Source organism: Lissotriton vulgaris, chromosome 2_1, assembly GCF_964263255.1.
Source record: "Lissotriton vulgaris chromosome 2_1, aLisVul1.2, whole genome shotgun sequence".
Classification (NCBI taxonomy): Eukaryota; Metazoa; Chordata; class Amphibia; order Caudata; family Salamandridae; genus Lissotriton; species Lissotriton vulgaris.
Window position 1 is genome coordinate 2090339364 of NC_141687.1, and position 7023 is coordinate 2090346386.

Below are 7023 nucleotides of genomic sequence, written 5' to 3' on the forward strand. Positions count from 1 at the left end.
AGCTGAGATGCTCTACAATGAGGCACATGGTCGGACCAGGAGAGTGATCGAGCGGACCTTTGGTCTCCTGAAAATTGCTTCTGCTGCCTGGACAAGACTGGAGGACCCTCCCATATGACCCTGCAAAGGTGTGCAAAATGTTCATTGTATGCTGCATGCTACACAACATGGCAGTGCGGAAGAAGTTGCCTCTCATCCAGGATGACGATGACCTACATCCGCCACCTGTGGAGGATCCTGGCCTGGGCCACGATGCCAGTGATGATGATGATGATCAGGGTAACATCTGCACATAGCTCATCAACAACTTTTTCACCTGAATGTGAGTTTACAGGGTTGTTATGTCAATGTATTGAGTTAGCCTGAAATGTATTGGTGCTGCTCAGTTGCTGTTTGAGTTTGTCTGTGTGCTACTTGACTGGATGCGTGCAGTGATGTGTCCTGTCAGATAGTCTGTACTCCACAATAGGGTTGACATGCTAGCTTGTATCTGTGTAGGTTTCTTGTGACATGTATTGTGCATGTGTATTGCATTTCGATCCTGTTCTGCTGTGCTTTTGACAGTGTATTCTGTCTGTCCTTCCCAGGGTACTTTGCCTGTTGTTTGGTCAACTCTGACCCCCAACACCCAGAATACAATCCCAGGTTTCACACATCCCTGAACCTCAATTCTTCGACATTTGGTGACTGTGTGCCCACTGTCACGTGGAATTACCTTGAAACTGTTGTGGAATAAACTTGTTGCTGATGTGTAATGAACCTGTGCTTCACTTAGTTATGTGTGTTGTCTGTCTTCACACATCTGACTGACATTTGATTAGCTCACATGCGGGCTTGTTACCACTGACTGTGGATAGGTGTGGTATCTGTGCATTCCACTTTATTTCTGGTCAGCATCTTTGTAGGCAATGAGTTACATGGCCATGGTGAGTATGTGTTGTGGTGCCCTAGTGGGGTGTCCCCCTCATATGTGTCACATCAACATGACTCACATAACGGTAATCACATTGCTGTAGTAGCTAGCATGCACTGTGTTCTTTAGCAGATCATCATTTCCATAACACATACCAAGTCTGAATCACAACAGAGGCAAGTATAGTGTAATAGTGAGTTTATTTACATACATGGGTGGAGACAGTGCACAGCATTGTGGGTATTGTACATTAGGTTTGGGATACAAAGTTCACAGATGAGTTGGAAGTCTTGGTAGCTGAAATATCTAGAGTAAAGTCCACGCTCATCTGCTACATTAGACCAACTTGAATCCTCCATATCATGTGGGTGATTGGGTTATATGCAACAAGGTGAACGGTTTGCACACAAAGAACAAAATACAGAACAGGTTTTCTGTTCCTGGGGGATGTGGATGGCCATCTGTGTCTCACTTGTCCTTCTTTGGATGACCCATCTTCTTCTTCAGGGTGAGATCATCAGGTGCAGGTGTCTGCGGTGCAGAAGGCTCTTCACCAGAGTCATCCTCACTCCCTGTGTCATTTGCAGATCTTGCAGCAACAGATGTTGTGGGCACACAGGGAGGTGTGGACATATTGGTGCTGATCTGGTGGAGGTATGTCAGTATGTCCCTATGCACCGCAGTAAGTTCATCCGACTTAGACTCCATGCAAGTGTGATGCCAAGCCTGCTCCTGTTGAATGTCCTTGAGGATCCCCACTACCTGACCGAATCCTCCGGTGATATCCTGGTACGCATCTACGATGCGTAGCAGTCGGGGGTCATCTTGCAGTCCAGAACCCTCTGCAAGCCGTGACCTCTGCCTACCACCCCTCCCACCAGCCCTAGCCACACGGGCAGTACCTGCGGTGGCACGCACAGGTGACCTTGGGCCCCTTGGGTGTTGTTACTGGTGGTGTTGTCCGTAGCTTCCTGAGTGGCCGTTGTCCCTGTGCTAGTGGAATTCTGTGTCCTTGGTCTGTCCGTGTTGGCGGGGGTGCTCTGCCTGTTGCCAGATGTTGTAGGCATGGGTGCAGAGGGTGTAGATGTTTGTACTGCTGGTGCTGTATGATGACTCACACTGGAGGTTCCAGGCTGTTCTTCATCATCCGAAGAGGCCAGATACCGATCCACACCAGAGAGCTCAGGCTCCACCGGAATCTGTGACAGGGGCTGCTCTTCATTTGCTGCTGTGTCCCCAGCACCACCTGTGTTTGGAAGAGACAGACAATGTAAGTTATGTTTTCACAGGCATCAATGGTTCACATACATGACATTTGCAACTGTACATCAGGATGCGTGCTTGTGCACTGCATTGTCCTAAGTTGTCACGGACAGAGATTTATATTGTTGTGGCACATTGTTCAGCCAACATGAAGCATTTCAATGTGTATGTCGAAGTGTGTGCCTGACCAGCTCATGTATTGATTTGACTGTACATGGCCATTGCTACTCAAGGGCCATCACGTGGCTGACACAGGTGTGTCATCCCTGTTCACATTTGACTCTGCTTTCCTGTGAGGGAGTGTGCCTGTGCAAACAAGATGGCTGACAGTACAGTCCTGGTGCTTGTTGATGCCCAGTTACCGGCAGAGCCTTGTGCTCCCCACAACAGAGGCCAGTGTCAGACATCTTGTCAGTCCATTTCCACTCCCTGTGAGGTGAGCATGGTTCAGTGTGAGCTTGCTGGGCCATGTAGGTGGGTGGTGATTGTCAGTGACTGCAACTCCCATCATGCTCTTGGCTACACCCCCCTTCCCAGCATGCCTCTACTTCCCTCTTTTTGACTCTGCTTCCCTGTGAGGAAGTGTGCCTGTGCTGACAAGATGGCTGAAGGTGCAGCCCTGTTGTTTGTTGGTGCCCAGTTACCAGCAGGGCCTTGTGCTCCCCACAACAGAGCCCAGTATCAGACATCTTGTCAGTCTATTTCCACTCCCGGTGAGGTGAGCATGGTTCAGTGTGAGCTTGCTGGGACATGTAGGTGGGTGGGAATTGTCAGTGACTGCTACTCCTATCATGCTCTTGGCTTCACCCCCCTTCTCAGCATGCCCCTACTTCCCTCATTTTGACTCTGCTGTCCTGTGAGGGAGTGTGCCTGTGCTGACAGGATGGCTGACAGTGCAGTCCTTGTGTTTGTTTGGCTACAAGTCCAAAAGGAGCCCCTGTGCTTCACACAGCAGAACCCAGTGTGGTGGATCTTTGTGTGATAGTTCAATAGCGTGTGAGGTGATGCATTATCCCAGGTGAGTTGTATGGATATTATGTTGAGGGGTGTGTTTGACAAAACATGCTGGTAAGTATGGTCAGAGCTGTCAGTCCTCCTTCCCACCTGGCCAGAAAACCCAGTATGACGTGCAAGTTGGCTTTCAGGATGTCAAGCAGTGGTGTCCTGCTCCTGAATTGAGCACAACCCCTACCAGGGCCTTGTGCTCCCCACAGCAGAACCCAGTGTCAGCCATCTTGTCAGTGATTTTCCACTCCCTGTGATGTCAGCATGGTTCAGAGAGGTCTTGATGGGCCAATTGGTAGAGGGAGCATTTTCTGTGACTACAAACACCATCATGCTTTTGGCTACACTCACTTCATCAGCATACCCACTATTCCTTCCTGTCAGTCAGCTTCACAGTGAGGTAGTGTTTGTGGTGGCAAAATGCCTGACAGTGCTTATTTATATCTCTGCTACTGCCTTGCTCTATTTGTTGGTAGGTTTGTACATGTCATGACACAGTTATGAATCACTATGAGATGGCAGGTATTGTGTTTGTCTGACTAGCATACACATCTTGGGATGATTATCTTTTGGTTACTGTGGCTTTGCTATCAGTGCATGGTTTCCCTGTCCCCTTGACAGTGATGTGTGTGTATTGTGACACAATATTGAGTATATTGGTTCTGTACTCACCAGACTCTGGTATGTCTGCTAGACCATGGACGCTCTCCGGTGGTAGGATGTCCCGCACCTTCTCCTCCCAGGACCTGAAGTATATTGGTTTGGCAGGAGGGTCACCGCCAGTGCGCTGACTCAAGGTGTGTTCCTTCTCAAGGAGCTTCTTGACCCTCCTGCGCACATCATACCACCTGTTCTGGATGTCATCCTTTGTGCGCAATGTTGGTGCGTGTGCGTTGACCATGTCCGCAATCCTTACCCACATCTTTGTTATCTGTGACATGGGCGTCCTTTAGACCAATGTATCAAAAAAATGTGGCTTCACTCTGAGGATTTAATCCTCCAGGACTTCTAAATCACTATCTGTGAACTTAGGATTCTTCTTAGGGGGCATGTTGATGGATGGTGGTGGGGAGTGATGTGTGTGTGAGGGTGCAAGTGAGGGTGGGAGAGTGTCAATTTTGCTGGGTGTATGTGATTTTGGAGAGGTGCTAATGGTGTGAAGGTTGTGTGATGGGTGAGTTGTGAGTGTGTCTGTGGTTGCTGTCTGATGGCATTCTCTGCTGGCTGATCTGTTGTATTTGCAAAGGATCATGGTACTGAATGTTGGCCTTTATATAGGTGGAGTGTTGGGTGTGTCTTTGTTCCAAGTTTTTTGGGGAGTTTTTATTGACTTTGGCATTGCTTGTTTGGTCCTTTTTTGTGTTTTTTCCTTTGTATTTTTTAGGCATGAGAAGACGTTCTTCTGACCGAGTCGGAGGCTGATGTTGGCTTGTGCGGGCTTCTCCGAGTCTTTCACTCTGACTTTCTTCTGTGTTGCATACACGTCGGTCGCGGAGGTCTCTATTGCTTCAGGTCCCTGTTTTCTGTGCATGTCGGTCATGCGGCTTGAGCTACGTGAGAGTCGGTCTGGTTTCACACGCATTGCATCGTACTGTGGGGGTCGGACATAGCGGCTATGTGTCGGTCGGGTTCATTCCTGGTTCGTGTCGGTCGGTGAGACTCACGTCCTGTTTCTGGGCGAATTACTGGTTTACGTACGGCTCGGTCATGCGGCTTGTATTCCGTACGGGTCGGTTGTACGTCAAAGGCGTTACATCGTACTATACGGGTCATACGACGCCTGTACCTGTCGGTCGGACTACGTTCCCGGTCTGTGTGGGTCAGTTCAATTTCCAGACGGAATCGAAATCAACTCTTTATGTGTGCTTTTATGGTTTTATCTTTTGAAACCGAATAAAGACTATTTTAATTTGATTTGACAGATCTCAGTAACGTGGTCAAGCTAAGGATTTTCAGTCAGCTGCAGGTGTCCACAGTAAACTCACTGTCATTGAAGAAATGCTTGGCCAACGTGGCGGAAGATAAATATGATCTTTTGGTCCCAGCAGGAGTCATTTTAGTTGATTTTGGAGTATTTGGCTACATTGGCTTGTCCTTCACCCACCGTATTAACAATCATTGGCCTTTTGGGGTGAGAAACTGAAGACTTTTCAGTTCCACACAACCTTTGTACCATTGTCTCCTTCTCCTGGCAAAAAATCAAATCCTCTTTAGGGGTTCTGGGCCTGCCTTCAGCCATGGCAGTCTCCTGGCCAAATGCACCTCAGCAGAGTTCCTTAAGGCTCAACAGATCCTCTTCTATACCCCTTGGCGCTATGTGCCTCCAATCCCAAACCAAATAGTCATTTAGTCTCTTGCCAGATGTCCGTGAGCAATTGCAAAAGTAAACAGTGTGCACTTCCCTGGGCCCTCAAGCAGGTCCAGTCTCAATAGGAGATTAGGGTGCCATCTACTACAAGGCTTTTTAGCAGGTGCACTCCCCACTTGGCCTGGAGGGGAATGAGGGAGCTTGCCTGGGCTCCATCTCACTACTTTGTGACTGTGTGTGGGTTTAAGAAAGGTGGGGAAGAATTCTGTGAAGCATCTATCCAATCTGTTTTTTTTTTTTTTTTTTTATTTATTTATTTTTTTTATTTTTTTTTAATCCTCATATTGCGAAAATTCTATGTGTATGGAAAATTTGGTTTCTACCTCTGAAACTTTTGTGTACCATCACTGCCCATTTCTCTCTTGCCGTGGGAGTTTTCCCTTTCCATGTTTAGCCAGAGGAGACCCCTTGCCATTACATATTCACAGGTCTGTAATCGAAGAGAGAGGGAGCTAGCCACCTTGGCTACTCTATGAGTATCATACTCATATTCCAGACTGTGCTTTCGCTTTAATCATAGGATATTGTGTTCCTTAGCCTTCTTTATGGATTTAGATGTTTCTCCAAAATGTCCCAATAATTAAACCTTTTACTACAGTTACCCCGTCTGTCTAATTTATTTATCTTTATAGCGGAGTTCATCCATTCCCCATGTGATGGGGATGTTGGCCCAACCCACTTGATGCATATTTCCCTTCTCCCTATCACCATTAACACAAAAAGTAGTTTTCTTTCCATTACTGTTAATTTTACTTGTTCCGTTGTGTTACCAATCCCAAAAAGAATAAGAGTTTCACTTACTTTCAGATGTTTTCGGAATATCAGACTCAACGTCTTACCAACTTCTTCCCAGAAAGTTCTCAGGGATGGGCAGCTCCAGAACATATGAATATCATCTGCTCTTTCTTCCCCGCACTTTGGGCATTTTTTAATTCCTGCATTCTTAAATTTTGAAAGTTTTTTCGGAGTCCAATAGGCTCTGTGCAGGGTATACAGGTGATTTCTTTTCAATCTCACCGATTTAAGTGTAGACCAACATTTCTCTATTGAGTCATCCCATAAGTTTGTTAGTTCTTCTGTATCTAAATCTTTCCCCCACGTTTGTTCTGCTATTTGGGAACTCTCCTCTTCTTCCATTATTAAAGTCCAGTACCATTTTGCTACCTCCTTGTTTATGGGTAAGATTTTTGTCATTTCTGTTTCCAAGGTTTTACTATCCTTATCTTGCGATGGTAATGTTTTTGCCCAACTATTCAGTTGATAAAACTTAAATTTTGATATTGTTCCATTAGTGATTTTATTCATTTCTTCCCAGGATATCAAAGTTGAGCCATTTAGTAGTTGACCCCAATAGTTAATATTGTTTTGCTTTAAAGAGGTGGCCATAGCATCCTTTAGACAGTTCGGGGTTCCGGGAGAGTTCCATATTGGTGCCATTGCACTATAGTAGGGAATTTTTAAAATCGTTCTCAAT